Consider the following 15,908-nt stretch of genomic DNA (forward strand, 5'->3'; position numbering starts at 1 on the left):
TTTTTTTTTTTTTTTTTGCGGTACGCGGGCCTCTCACTGTTGTGGCATCTTCCCTTGCGGAGCACAGGCTCCGGACGCGCAGGCTCAGTGGCCATGGCTCACGGGCCTAGCCGCTCCGCAGCATGTGGGATCTTCCCGGACCGGGGCATGAACCTGTGTCCCCTGCATTGGCAGGCGGACTCTCAACCACTGCGCCACCAGGGAAGCCCTGCAGTTTTTGTTACTGATTAACACTCCACAATTTTGTAAATGAAAATTTTTGTGGGCTTAGAAGAGTAGTCTTATGTAAATTCTTTGAGAATATTGTGAACAATGACAATTTTGAAGCATAATAATACTTTGTAGAGAGTAATGAGCTAGTTAAAAGGTTGAGAGTATTCCTAATTCCTTGTGTGTATTTTCACTTAAGATTTTACCTTCTGGTGTATAGCTCGGAGGAAAACCAGTCCATTACTTCCTATCTTAGGTTAAGTCATCAAAGAAAAAGAACCAAAAGACTTTAACACAACACTGTAAATCAACTATACTTCAATAAAAAAAAATAAATTAAAAAAAAAAAGAACCAAAAGACTAATCTACTGGGTTAGAAATAGCAAAGATAAGTTTTTTCCTGGTGACTTGATTTCATAATGAATTATAAGATTCCTACAGAAACATTACAGTTTTTGTCTTTTATAGATTTGAAGCATTTGACCTACTTCTACCACAAGGCACAGCCTCTGATCTTTGATATTTATTCACATTTTTCTACTTTGTGAATCTAAAAACAAAAACTAAAATAAAAACCGGTTTTTACTAAGCTTGTTTCTTGAGAAGTATATTGTGCTACAGCCAGTTTTCACATTTGCATATAAAAATAAGCAACAAAAATGTAATGCTTTTAAGTTGATGTATATATATATTATTTATAAAATTGTCTTTGAGGTGTGTGGTATATAAAATTCTTTCTTAGGCTAAAACACTAGAGGTCAAGAATCATGCTCTAAACATGTTCTTCATTGAACCTAACAAGTTATCACATAAATATGAGAGGTGATAGTCATTAAATCAGGCTATCACTGCTTTTGCAATAGGAATGACCTCTGAAGTTTTGGAATTTGATTTCTGGCAACACTGAATATTTATTAGTTCATATAGTCTTGGTTTAGGCAGCTTATAAATAATCTCATATATTACTTAGAAGGAGACTTGTATTATTCACAGTCTACTTATACAATCACAGGAACATAAATATTTTCAGTTTTTCAAGGTCATATGGAAAGTTAACTGTGCATCTAAAAATAATTTTCAGTCTTTTAAGACAGATAAATACAACTTTGCATTTAAATACCCTTTACCAGGGTAGTCTCTAATCATAGATATCTTTCTATAAGACTTGGTTAGCAGTGTGAACCAGAATTTTACACCTCTGCGCCTGAAATAATAATTGTAGAGCTAGTAGTAGTAAGCTGCTCCTGTTTCTTTTGTTGCTACTACATTTATTGAGAGCTTGCTCAGGCACTGTTTTATATTTAATACCTCAATTAATCCTTGAAAAAACTGTTTGATGTTAGGTTCTATTATTAGCCCGTTTTGCAGATGTGAAGGCCAAGGCACAGGAAGTTTAAAGAACTCAAGTTTCCACCATCAGTGGTGTCACTAGCACATGAACCCAGGCAGACTGATTCCAGGGGTTATAGCTATAAAGTTCATTTTATAATTTTCATGCTATGTTAGAAGCATGTTTCTATAGGGAAGAATCCCAGTGAAGATGCAGTTCAATTGTTTGAATTTTGAGCACTGCCATTTCTGAGTTTAGACTCTTATTTCTTTCCTTGATTACTTTGGTAGCCTCCTAACTAATGTGCCTGCCGTTAGTCTCTTTTCCCTCTAATCTAGGCTCCCTGGGTTTTCTGACATAATTGAATTTTCTCTAAAGATTTCAAATTATTTCTTGCCTCTCTGCCTTTGTAGATGCTGTTTCTTCCTCATGGAACATCAGTTTCTTGGCTAACCATAACTAACCTACCTTTTGAGGGTGAGAGGGTGGTTGGACTTTTACTATCTTCAACCATAAAGTGCTATAGTATTAACTATAAATAAAGAACATGCTAAGGTTTTTGCATCAAATATTTTTCTGAACTCTGGCCTCTAATGAAAGACAAGAAAAAATTAAAAATTTATGCTGCTTATTAAAGACACAATTGAAATCCAGAAATTCTTTAAACAATAGACTGACAGAAAGTTCACAACTTGGTCTGTAGCTCATAAGGTGCCTGGAGATTATTTTTTTCCATTTTGTACTTGACTAATCCTATAATCTATTTCGATTTTTTTTTTTTTTTTTGCGGTACGCAGGCCTCTCACTGTTGTGGCCTCCCTCTCCCGTTGCGGAGCACAGGCTCCGGACGCGCAGGCTCAGCGGCCATGGCTCACGGGCCCAGCCGCTCCGTGGCATGTGGGACCCTCCCAGACCAGGGCACGAACCCGCGTCCCCTGCATCGGCAGGCGGACTCTCAACCACTGCGTCACCAGGGAAGCCCTTTTTCGATTTTTTAACTTCGGTATTAATTGTTGAAGTAGCCAAAGGCACCTATTTTCTATAGATTTTCAATGCCTAATATAATAGCCATCTACTCAACGCAGTGCTTCTTGGAAAGAAATCCTTAAAATTTTTTTAAAATTAAGTATAAAGAGAAGTATTCTTTTGTTCAATTAGTTTGCAGTCTATATTAATATCATATATTCAGTATGTTATCTTTTAGAAGCCAGTAAAATACATACTGGTCATTAATAAGCAGTGGATTATAGATTAATATAAAGCAGTGATCACTTATATTCTAGAAGTGTATTCCCATCATTGGGTCCTTATGTTGTAACATAGTTTTGGAATCATTATCATTGTAAAATCGTTATTTCTTTGCATAATGCACTCAAGAGTGTCTCAAAATAAAGACTGTCCTTTAGTCAGAATTCCATTTTATATATTAAAATATCCAGTTTATGTTCAACATATACATGTTATTAAAGTAAAACTATCCTTGACTATCAAGGAGAGGAGGAGGAAATAGGACAAGTGATATCACCTTCTAACGTAGGTCTGTAAAAATATATTGAGGAAGTGCACAGGCGCGCGGGTCTGGTGAGTGCAGGCGCAAAAAGGGCGCAGCTGGGTGTCTGGCTTGCGGGTGTCCGAGCTGCTGCGGCCGGAGAGGAGTGGCCGGAACTGCTTGAATATCCACATTTCAGTTTCTGCACCTATCAAGAGTTTTAATTCATCATGGATAATCTGTTAGCAGAAGAAATTCAGCTGAGGGCTAACCAGGTTACTGATGAGTCTCTGGAAAGTACAAGGAGATTCCTGGGTTTAGCCACTGAGTCTCAGGATGCAGGAATCAAGACTGTCACTATGCCGGATGAACAAGGGGAACAACTAAAATGCAAAGAGGAAGGCATGGACCAAATAAATAAAGACATGAGAGAAGCAGAGAAGACTTTAACAGAACTAAACAAGTGCTGTGGCTTTTGTGTATGCCCATGTAATAGGACAAAGAACTTTTGAGTCTAGTAAAGCCTATAAGGCAACATGGGGAGATGTTGGAGACAACTCTACTAGCAATGTAGTATCTAAGAAGCCAGGCCGAGTGACAAATGGTCAGCCTCAGCAAGCAACCACAGCAGCAGCCAGCGCCTGATCCATTAAATGTATAACAGATGATGCCAGGGAAGACGAAATAGAAGAGAACCTGACTCAAGTGGGCAGTATCCTAGGAAATCTAAAAAACATGGCCCTGGACATAGGCAATGAGATTGAGGCTCAAAATCGACAAATAGAACGGATCACAGAAAAGGCTGACACCAACGAAGATCGTATTGACAATACCAATGCCAGAGCAAAGAAACTCATTGACAGCTAAAGGTACTGCTGTACTTTATCATTTATTCACCTCCCTAGCTCCTCCTTCAAAGCCATTACCTTTCCAGAGTTTGAAATTTTGGTTCCACACGCTTCTAATCGGGAGATGATGTGGAAGAAGATCTAGGAGTAACAGCCCCCCTATTCTTTTATTTTCTCTTTTTCCCTTGAGGGTAGGCTGCTGCTTAGTTTTCCTTCTAGTATTTTCTTTCTTGGTCCATACTCTTACGTTGGTTTTCATACATCTTATATAGTGTTATTTTTCATTCTCTCCCTTTACTTAGCAGGTTCTCCTGCTTTCAAAATTTGGAAGCATTGCCAAAGGCAGTCATGTAAAAGGCAGTGGGGGCAGGCACAAGGAGAAAAGGCAAGAGATAAGAAGTTGTTACCTCAGTAAAGCCTGCAGACCCTAAAGCCAAAAGTTGCATAACCACAGTGAAGATCTAGTTGGGTTTAATTTCTATTTAAGTTGCAGTTATTGCCAATTTAGGCCAGTGCTTGGTTTTGGAGCCTGTATATACAATATTTTTGTTTTACATCACAACTTTGCAACCTCTGCTTCAAAAAAGAATAGAATGAGTTTTCTTAAAGTGAGCTTAATTTCTGAACTCCTGGTGATTCATCTGTGTACATAGATTCTATGATCCCATTTCATATTGCACCATATAGGAATACATGGTATAAATAAATGGCTTTTTATTTTCATATTATTAATAGTATCATGGTCCCATTACAGGTCTATTAACCTCATAAATTTGTTATTAGTCTTTGAAGAAAAAATATGTAAATATGTATATATAATATGAGAATTTCTCTCTACAGCAGGGCTTGAAATTTTTTGGAAAAGTTTGCCAAAGTACATCACGTGAATTCAGATTTACCTCAATGCCAAGAATTATGTTTGGATAGGAAAAAAGAAACTTGTTTTGATCTCAGGTAGAAAATAGTTAGATTGCTTTGAGTTTTATGTAGCTTTAAACTGTTTTTAAAACTAGAATTTATTCTGTTTAACTAAAAATGATTCAGAAAATTATGTCTTTGGTTTACTTATTGATGATTGCACTGTGATTCTCTTAGCCTTTTGTATTCAACTTCCAGAATCACATTTGTTTAGATCCTGAACAGTGTTATAAGAATCTGATTGGTATTTGTCACCTTTATTTAAAAACTAGCTTCTGCACACTTCAAAGCTATTAATGTCGACTGGTTTGACCAATAACCACTGTTTGATCCTTACAATTAAATTTTGTAACTAAAAATATATATATATATATATATATATATGTATAAGATCAAAATACATTGAAAATCAAGTCTAAAATAAAAGGATTCTCTCAGAATGAGGCCTTATAAATACTCAAACCAATTAAACATTACAGTGGAAAAGTTCATTAAATATTACATTAAGTAATTAGTAATTTTTATATTCCTACATAGGTCAAAATTACCAAACCATGAAACTGAATTTCTTCTCATTTCCCCAAGGATTATGAAAGAGATTTTAATTAAGCTTTGCTATGTTAAGAATTTCCTTGATTTTAGAAAGCTGTTTGTATGTTACTACAGCTTTTCTAAGTGACTGTCTACGTAAAGATAATCTGACGTGTGGCTTGGTAATTTTGTGGTTAATGTATACCATGAAAAAGTTATTATAGGGATTCAATTCATGAAGCATATATGATCAGCTATGTTCAAGCAAGATATTGAATCATTTGGTATTTTGTAATATGTATAATTAGTAGTAAATCCTAAAAAGAATATGATTAGAGTTAAAGACAGTGTCCTTTTGTGAAACTAATGTTAATGGCGTTTGTTTTCTTATTCACTTGTTTTTCACCTCATTATAGAAAGGATTTCAAGTGGCAAATTAATTTTTCTATAATGGGAGTAATTATTTAGTCATCAAAAAAAGTTGTGTCTACCATATGCTAAGCATTGTGCTAAATGCTGCTTATACAGAAATAAAATACATGTTCCTTTCCTCAAGAAGTGTGCGGTTTAGAGAAAAAGTCAGACAAGTTAACCAGCAAGTACAGTACAATGTGAGTACAATAAAAATTATTATTAACTCTGTTATGTAGGAGGTGATACACTAAGCGCATTACATTGTTATTCTCTATTTTTAAATCAGGAAATTAATATTTAGCAACATTAGTTAACTCATCTAAGGTCACACAGTAAGTGGTAGAATCAGAATTTGAACTCAGATGTGTCTGACTCCAAAGCTTTTTATCTTGCTGCCTCTCTATACTGGTAAGAGTTAAGACAGAGTGATGCAGAGGATTTATGGGGACCGTAAGGTGGGTGTGCCAATGTAGGCTATTAGGTTCTGGAAGAGGATGCTTAAATTGAGTTTAGAAGACTAAATAGGAATTAGCCAAGAGGAAGAGGGAGCTGAAAAGCATTCCAACAGAGATACTAACTTGTGCAAAGGCATAGAGATGAGAAAGCGTAGCCCATTTGGGGCTTGTAAGCCCTTATTTCTCTGAATAAAGGAGAGTAAACCTGCAAGAAAAACGGGAGAAATAACCCCCAAATCATTCATTAATTCATTTATTCAGTCAATATTGGGCACTGTAGGCTCTATTCACTGCATCTCTGGGATGACATTGGAATTTTTAAAACTACAAGTCATAGAAATGCCACTAATGTTAACAAAATGCCACATAATCAGGAAAGAGAAGAACTTTATGCTCTTCTGTCCTCTAATTTGTTTTATTTGGCTTTTAGAACAATGGCTTCTAAATTGTAAAATCTCTCTCTCTCTCTCTTTTTCTGATCATTTCTCTCATCCTACTACCTGATGCCAAACTGTGGAGAGTTTAGAACTGAAGACTGCCTAAAGTGTTCTCAATTCAACTATGCTAAATTCTGTTTACTTCCTAAAGATTTAAGAAGGGCTAAGTATGTTTCTCTGTATCAGTATCCCCTGTATGACCTTATCTTTCAGGGGATAAATGTACTAAAAGTAATAAAACAGATCCTTTCAAGGACATGTTTGGAGAGATAGATGCACATCAAGCTGCTAGATGGATATACAGGACAACGCAAGACCATGACCCAGATATAAATCAACATATAAAATCTAGGAGGTAGGGAATGGTTTTTCTGAGTTTGAAGGAGTGATGTTTATCATTAGACACATTCATCATTCAGTGATATGATTGTTAGTTTGTTTTCTCCATCTTTACAATCCAGAGAGATAGTCTTCAACATTCATTTCAAATGCTGTCTTCTAGTAGAAGAATTTCCCTGAGATCAGCTGGAAGTAATTATTCCCTCTCCTGAACTTCCCAGCATTTTATCTGTATCTTTTAAAAATACATCCAATAATTCCTTCCTTTTTATAATGTCATTTATATGCATGTCTCATCTCCTCATTTAAACTGTACGTACCTCCATGTTTGATCCCCAGCACTAAGCTTTGTATGTATAAGGCATTGAGCTAATATTTAATGAATTAAAGCATAGCATCCCTATCATAAGCTAAATCATTAGGGCAGTGTTTCTTAAAGTGTTGGACATGAATTACTTACTTCAGGATCACCTGGAATGTGTTGTTCAAAATGCAAGTTCCTGTGCTTCTGCCCACACCTACTGAATGAGAATTTCTGTGGTTTCCAGTAATCTTGTTTTGAGTAAAAACACTAGATGATTATGATGTACACTAAAGTTTGAGAACCCACTGCCTTAGGGAGAATGCAAGAATCCAAATTAAAATTGAATTTACATTGAATTGCAGATGTGTTTAATGCTAAAAATAATAAAGTATAAACCATAATGGAAAAGAATATTAAAAAAGAATGTATATATGTATATAACTGAGTCACTTTGCTATACAGCAGAGATTGGCCCAACATTGTAAACCAACTATACTTCAATTAAAAAAAAAGTAAAAAATAAAGTAGCGAGACTTCCCTGGTGGCGCAGTGGTTAAGAATCCGCCTGTCAATGCAGGAGACACGGGTTCGATCCCTGGTCTAGGAAGATCCCACATGTCACAGAGGAACTAAGCCTGTGCACCACAACTACTGAGCCTGTGCTCTAGAGCCCGTGAACCACAGCTACTGAAGCCCGCATGCCTAGAGCCCGTGCTCTGCAACAACAGAAGCCACCGCAATGAGAAGCCCGCGCACCACAACGAAGAGTAGCCCCCGCTTGCTGCAACTAGAGAAAGCCCGTGTGCAGCAAAGAAGACCCAACGCAGCCAATAAATAAATTTATATTAAAAAACGGTAGCATTTTGTACATAGCATATAAGATGAAAATATAAGAATAAAGAACTGAACAGGAAGATATTTTCAGTGAAGTTTTTCTGTATGTCAGGAAAGATCAATGTTCAATATTCTGGAACTTTAGTCTTAAAAAGCATATTTAGGTGTAAATAATTTAGAATATTGATGACCATTTTCTTTGACTGCATTTGAAGTAAAACACCATGGTTTTATAACTAAAGACTAAGAAAAGATGCTTTGAACATTCTTATTGGCACATTCTTGTACTGCTGTATGCATAGATGTCTTTTAAGGCATGATTTCCTATAATATAGTTTGTGACTCATAGTTTTATTGTAAGAAATAGTGTGGTTTAGATACCATTTAACAATATATGCTTCTCCTTATCTTTAACAACACATTGTATTTTAGATTTACTTGTCTGTGAATGTTTTTATCTGTGACTTTTAAAAATATGAAATTGTTGATAGAATGTCAACTATCTTGACTTATGTATTGTTTAAATTGATAAGGACTAGGATAAGCTGTAGCAAGCAACTCCAATGTAGATCTTCATCATCCAGGTAGTTCATTTATTTCTAAAATATAAATTGTTGGGCTTCCCTGGTGGTGTAGTGGTTAAGAATCCAATCTGCCTGCCAGTGCAGGTGACACGGGTTCAATCCCTAGTCTGGGAAGATCCCACGTGCTGTGGAGCAGCTAAGCCCACACACCACAACTACTGAGCCTGCACTTTAGAGCCTGTGAGCCACAACTGCTGAAGCCCGTGCGCCTAGAACCCGTGCTTTGCAACAAGGGAAGCCACCACAATGAGAAGCCTGAGAACCTCAACGAAGAGTAGCTCCCGCTCGTCACAGCTAGAGAAAGCCCACGCGCAGCAACGAAGACCCAACACAGCCAAAAATAAATTTAAAAAAAAATTAAAATATAAATTGTTTTATAAACTTAAGCTGTTCTTATAATAGTAATAAAGATAAGAAGTGCTTAAAAAGTGCTTATAATGTAGAGCACTGGTCCAGGTACTATGTATATATTAATTCATTTAATTCTCACCACAACCAAATGAAGTAGGCAGTGTTATCAACCACACTTTGCAGGTAAGGAAGCTAAGGTATTGAGAAAGAAATTTGTCCAAGTTCACATAGCTGGTAAGTGGCTAGGATATGAACCCCTACAGAGTAGCTTCAGAGTCAGCACTCTTAACCACTCTGCAATAATGTTATTATTTTTTTTAACTAGCACATAATTTGACTTTATCTTAGTCACTATCAGGAGCATTTTCCAGCAATAGTAATAATAATTGGCAAATGTTTCCAAGTAAAAATTTTAAACAAATTCAGCATATATCTAAACATCATCTTTTTTGAATGGTCTTAATGCTATTCTTACTTTTACTGATTTTATGTAGTAATATCAAGATTTCTTACTTAAAATTAGTTGGCTGTCAAAAGATTGTTTTGGCAATCTGATTGACACAAGTGAAAGTCCAGTAAGTTTATTTTATTTTTTTAATTTAATTTATTTTTAAAATTTTATTTGTTTTATTTTTTGGCTACGTTGGGTCTTCATTGCTGTGCACGGGCTTTCTCTATTTGTGGAGAGTAGGGGCTACTCTTTGTTGCGGTGCACAGGCTTCTTATTGAGGTGGCTTCCCTTGTTGAAGAGCACGGGCTCTAGGCGTGCGGGCTTCAGTAGTTGCAGCATGTGGGCTCAGTAGTTGCGGCACATGGGCCCTAGAGTGTGTGGGCTTCAGTAGTTGCGGCACGTGGGCTCAGTAGTTGTGGCTCACGGACTCTAGAGTGCAGGCTCAGTAGTTTTGGCACACGGGCTTAGTTGCTCCGTGGCATGTGGGATCTTTCTGGACCAGGGGTTGAACCCATGTCCCCTGCAGTGGCAGGTGGTTTCTTAACCACTGCACCACCAGGGAAGTCCCAGGTCCAGTAATTTTAATTTTCAGAAGCTATTGGAACACTTAACAGATTTTTAAAAAACTATATTTATTTATTTATTTATTTTTGGCTGCGTTGGGTCTTCGTTGCTGCGCGTTGGCTTTCTTTAGTTGGGGCGGGTGGGGGCTACTCTTCATTGTGGTGTGCGGGCTTCTCATCATGGTGGCTTCTCTTGTGGAGCAAGAGCTCTAGGCACATGGGCTTCAGCAGTTGTGGCTTGTGGGTTGTAGAGCACAGGCTCAGTAGTTGTGGCGCATGGGCTTAGTTGCTCCATGGCATGTGGGATCTTCCTGGACCAGAGCTCAAACCTGTGGCCCCTGCATTGGCAGGTGGGTTCTTAAAAGCCACTGTGTCACCAGGGAAGCTCCACTTAACAGATTTTTAGAAAATAAAAAAGCTAGATAAATTTTCATACTGATCATTTTTAAAAATTATATATAAAAGATGTTTAGTAATATATATTCTTTTTGATAAAGCACTGAAGTTTTTCTCTACAAAAAGTACATTTTTTTTAAATTTATTTTTTTGGCCATCCTGCCGCAAGGCATGTGGGATCTTATCAATAGTTCCCCAACCAGGGATTGAAATTGCGCCCCCTGCATTGGAAGCGTGGGGTCTTAACCACTGGACCGCCAGGGAATTCCCCAAAAGTACATATTTTTAATTGGTGTTTCTGTGGTACACATGAAAATATTTGTGCTTGGTCTGTGTCATTTCCTCATTTTTTAAAATTTATTTTATTTTTATTTTTGGCTGTGTTGGGTCTTCGTTTCTGTGCGAGGGCTTTCTCTAGTTGTGGCAAGTGGGGGCCACTCTTCATCGCGGTGCGCGGGCCTCTCACTGTCGCGGCCTCTCTTGTTGCGGAGCACAGGCTCCAGACGCGCAGGCTCAGTAGTTGTGGCTCACGGGCCCAGTTGCTCCGTGGCATGTGGGATCTTCCCAGACCAGGGCTCGAACCCGTATCCCCTGCATTGGCAGGCAGATTCTCAACCACTGCGCCATCAGGGAAGCCCCCATTTCCTCATTTTTAATTCTACAAATTGGTCATTTTAGGTGTCATTAATTGTTTTGTTTCAATAAATAAATACTGAAGGTGATTTAACCACCTTGTAAAAATAGCTAACTTATGAATGCTATATATTAGGCTGTGTTTTAATATGTTAATTGTTTTAAAAAATCTATCCCATCAAAACACTAACTTGTTTAAAAAGTTCAGTTTTAAAATATCACCAACTTCTGTTATAATCAGGACAGCTCAGAAGAAGAGGAGACGTAAATTAGAGAAACCCAGAATGGAAAATAAAGAAGAGAGATTTTTTTTACCCTTAGACTAAAGGGTTCCACAATGAGGAGGTGGGCTCTAAGAATCTTGAATAAGAAGATCATAGGTATGCCCAATTAAGTGGTTCTTAATAGCATTATTTTTATTTTTTCAGCACAAATTTACAATCTAGTAAACTGAAAAACAGATGAACATTGAATTATCTGTGGAATTCTTAAGGAAGGGTCACTTTTATATGGGAAAAGATATTTCTTGTACTTTTATCTTTTGATCTATATTTTGTCATTTTGTTAATGGTGGAAAGAGAATAGACATCATTTTTTATGAACAAAATATTTTTTTCTAAGTTTGAAACCAGTATGAACCTTGCTGTAAATATTTAGGTTTTTAAAAATATAAATTAAATATTTGATTGTGCTACTAAACATGTCATTTTACCTGATGGCTAGGAGGAGTCAAACATAGTCAAGAGGGGTACCTAATGAGTACCTTTAGAGAGTACATAAAGCATTTAATAACTGTAGGAAAAATGATCATGTCTTATTTCTCAAATAAATAGAATTTTAATTTACTTATACAAGGAAGTTATTCTGTATTTACTTATCTTATGTAGAGTTTCCTACTAGAATATAAGCTCCCAGAAGGCAGGGACTCTGTTTTACTCACCATCCTATCCTCAATACCTAGAATACTGCATGCTTAGTACATAGTAGGTTTTCGGTAAGTACTTGATGAGTAAATGGAATAGATGTTTATACATGTTTTTTATTGTGAAATATACATAATAATTAACGTATTAAATGGCATTTTTATATCTGGTTAGATAAAAGACACATGCTCATTGTAGAAATATTTGAAATCATTATAAAACAGAAAAGTTACTTGTAGTTTGCAACTTCAAATAGCCGTTCTTTAGGAATATTTTTCTCTAATTCTTTTTTATGCAGATATATTTATAACTAAATTGAGATCACACATACACATAATACATACAGTTTTGTGCCCTGCTTTTTTTTTTTTATTTTTATTTATTTTTATTTATTTTTTGCGGCACGCGGGCCTCTCACCGCTGTGGCCTCTCCTGCCGCGGAGCACAGGCTCCGGATGCGCAGGCTCAGTGGGCACGGCTCACAGGCCCAGCCACTCCGTGGGATGTGGGATCCTCCCGGACCGGGGCACGAACCTGTGTCCCCTGCATCGGCAGGCAGACTCTCAACCACTGCGCCACCAGGGAAGCCCCTGTGCCCTGCTTTTTTAATTTAATACTTTCAAGTGAGCATTTTTCTAAATCATTAACTATTACTTGAAAACATGTTAAAAGGTTGTTAAGGGTCTAAGTGCAGTTTTGCTCAAAATTCACAGTAATAAATACATTTTACTTTGTGATTAAGACTATACATAAACATTTAATTGTATTAAAAATTGTAAAGCAGTAGTTATGAAGTGTGATGAATTCTGATTTTTTCATATGTTGTTTTTTTTGAAATATGCTTGTCACATCCCTCCAAATTGATTTTGCATCTCAGTAATGGGTTGCAGCCTACAGTTGGAAAAGTACAGTTCTCTTGTATGAGTATTCTGTAATTCAGTTATGCCCCTTTTATTGGACAAATTCGGTTCTTTCCATTATTTTGCTGGTAGGTATAAGTTCTTAAAAGTGTGTTTGAGCATATTTACTAAAGTAATTTATGCTGGTTATAATAAATTGTTGCTGAAGTGTTAAAATGTAAAAGTCTTCTTTATCAGTGTGATGTATATCCTTTCAGATTTTCTTTTTTTCATGCAAAGGTGAGATACACTGTCAGATTATTAAAATTATTTTTATGGCCCTCACTAGAGTTTAATAACTTGCCTTACATTGGTCCTGGGCATGGGCGTTATGTAATTTTTGTTAATTTTTTCCTCCAGTTTTACTAGGATACAATTAACACATGATATTGTGTTATGCAAAGTGTGCAAAGTGTAAAGTGACTTTCAGATTTTTCTATGCAGTCATTCACTCTCTGTATCAATCTCTGTACACACATTTTTTTCCCTAAACAAAAATGCTGTTATTCTAACACCTTTTAAGTTTTTTAGTTAATGTATCATGGATATCTTTTCATATCAACATGTAAAAAGTTAGACCATTCTTTTGTCTGCTGCCTAGTACTCCATTATAGGTAGATCATATTCTAACCTTTCCATTGTTAATGAAGATTTTTGTGTTGCTTTTTTTTTTTTGGCCACAACATGCCGCTTGTGGAATCGTAGTTCCCCAACCAGGGATTGAATCCAGGGCCCCCAGCGGTGAAAGTGCAGAATCCTAACCACTGGACTGCCAGGGAATTCCCAGTTTGTACTACCTTTAATAGTATATGAGGGAAAAAATTTCCCCATAGTGTTAACACTGGATATTTTCAACCTTGATTTTTGCCAGTCTGATGAGCAAAAAGTCTCTTTTATAATTTGAATGTATTGGATTAGCATCTTTTCATATGCTTATTGGCGATTTATGTGTCTTCTACTAATGCTTGCTTATATCCTTTGTGGATTTTTCTATTTATTATTGATTTGCAGGAAATCTTTATGTATTATGTTTATTAGCCTCTTGAGTATTATATGTTGCAAATGGCTTCTCCCAGTCTATAAATCATCTTTGAAACTTTATTATGGAATCTTTTTCTATATAGAAGTTTAACTTTTTGTACTTGATCAAATCAGCTTTTTTTTTTCTTTATGGATTCTGGGATTTGTATCATGTTTTAAAGGTTATAACTGATCTTCTCCACTTATTTTCTTATATTTTCCTGTATACTTATAGCTTTTCTTGTTTATGCATTGAGAATTAATTTTTGTTTTTTGTATTACATTTGGCTACTTAAAGTTGATATAATCATTACATCTGATAACTAAACAACTCTTATAATAAGGAAGGTTAGTGAGTTTCTTTTTTGTGACTTTTTAAAAAATTTTTTACATGTTTATTTTAATTTTTTTGGCTGCACTGTGTGACATGTGGCATCTTAGTTCCCTGACCAGGGATTGAACCCACGCCCCCTGCTTTGGAAGCGCCGAGTCTTAACCACTGGACCACCGGGGAAGTCCCAATCAGTGAGTTTCTGAAGGGAGTTCTAATTTTGTTAAAATGCTTGAATTGATGGTAAGTATAGTTGGTTTGAGCATGAATCTAAGCTTTATAAGGAGTTGGAGTAAGGGTAGATATTTTTTGGATAGGAAAACGTTTGAACAAATGTGCAGATTTCTCAGCAGGCTTCACAGCCAGTCAAGTTCATTTGAAACATAACAGTAGGTTATTTGACAAATTGTTGCCTTGCTGACATTTTCTCTCTTAGACTATAGGGGGAAAATATTTATATATTTGTATGAGAAAAAATCTTGAAGGGTATACAAAAATTATTAGCAGTGATTTTCTCTCGATGGAGAGATTTCAGATATATTTAATTTTTATTTCTACTTACTGTGTTTTACATTTTTATCACTAAAAATGTTATTTGTTTAGGGACGTCCCTGGTGGCACAGTGGTTAAGAATCCGCCTGCCAATGTAGGGGACACAGGTTCGATCCCTGGTCCGGGAAGATCCCGTGTGCTGTAGAGCAACTAAGTCCGTGTGCCACAACTACTGAGCCTGTGCTCAAGAGCCCATGAGCCACAACTACTGAGGCCACATGCCGCAACTGCTGAAGCCCACATGCCTAGAGCCCGTGCTCCGCAACAAGAGAAGCCACCACAATGAGAAGCCCATGCACTGCATTGAAGAGTAGCCCCCGCTCACTGCAACTAGAGAAAGCCCGCGCGCAGCAATGAAGACCCACTGCAAAAAAAAAAAAAAATGTTATTTTTTAGTAAAAATAATATAGCCGGGAGGTAAAGAATGCAATGAAGGATACTGCTACTCTGGATCTATTTATAGCCAATAAGGAAGAATTGCTTGGTGGATAGAAATGAAAGAAACCTTTGGAGACAATGTGACCATATCATTATATAGTTTGTTATAGCTGGGGTAGAGAATTCTAGAAGTGGTCACATATATACATACTCTAGATTGTAGGAATAAAAATTATAAAAAGTAAACAGAAATATATATTGTCATGACCTTATGACCTGAGACTAGGAAAGGTGGGAAGAACACAAAAATAATTGTACAATTATACAATTACACATTTTAACGAGTTTTTTAAAAGGCAAAAGCAAATAAAACTACTCTGACTCCACTTGGAGCAATCTTAGGTTTTAAAAGGACATTTATAGAAGATGAATATATAAAAGTGACACAAACATTTAAGTGTGTCAGAAAAGCTAAAATCCGGAAATCACAGATGTGAGGAATATACTAAAGATAATTATAAAATCTTAGTTATATTCAGAAACAGTAATAAGGAAGATACATGCTTACTTAATATTAACAGCTCTTATTTGGTTTCCATATTTTCTGTCAAGGAGAACAATCTTTATGCTGTAACAACAACAAAAAATTACCTAGTAAAGGAGAATTAAAGTCCATTGTAGGTGAAATTAATTAAGGAGGCATCTAACTGCTCAATAG

General features: G+C 36.4%; 1 protein-coding gene and 1 pseudogene across 1 annotated transcript in view; both read left to right on the top strand.

Annotated features, from left to right (window-relative positions):
- The window catches only part of PPM1E (protein phosphatase, Mg2+/Mn2+ dependent 1E), a 187,541-nt gene that overhangs the window by 14,933 nt on the left and 156,700 nt on the right, over positions 1 to 15,908 (top strand). The window lies entirely within an intron of this gene.
- Positions 3,260 to 3,896, top strand: LOC103086033 (synaptosomal-associated protein 23 pseudogene; annotated as a pseudogene).

This window comes from Lipotes vexillifer, unplaced genomic scaffold (genome assembly GCF_000442215.2).
Source record: "Lipotes vexillifer unplaced genomic scaffold, Lipotes_vexillifer_v1.1 scaffold433, whole genome shotgun sequence".
Taxonomy (NCBI): domain Eukaryota; kingdom Metazoa; phylum Chordata; class Mammalia; order Artiodactyla; family Lipotidae; genus Lipotes; species Lipotes vexillifer.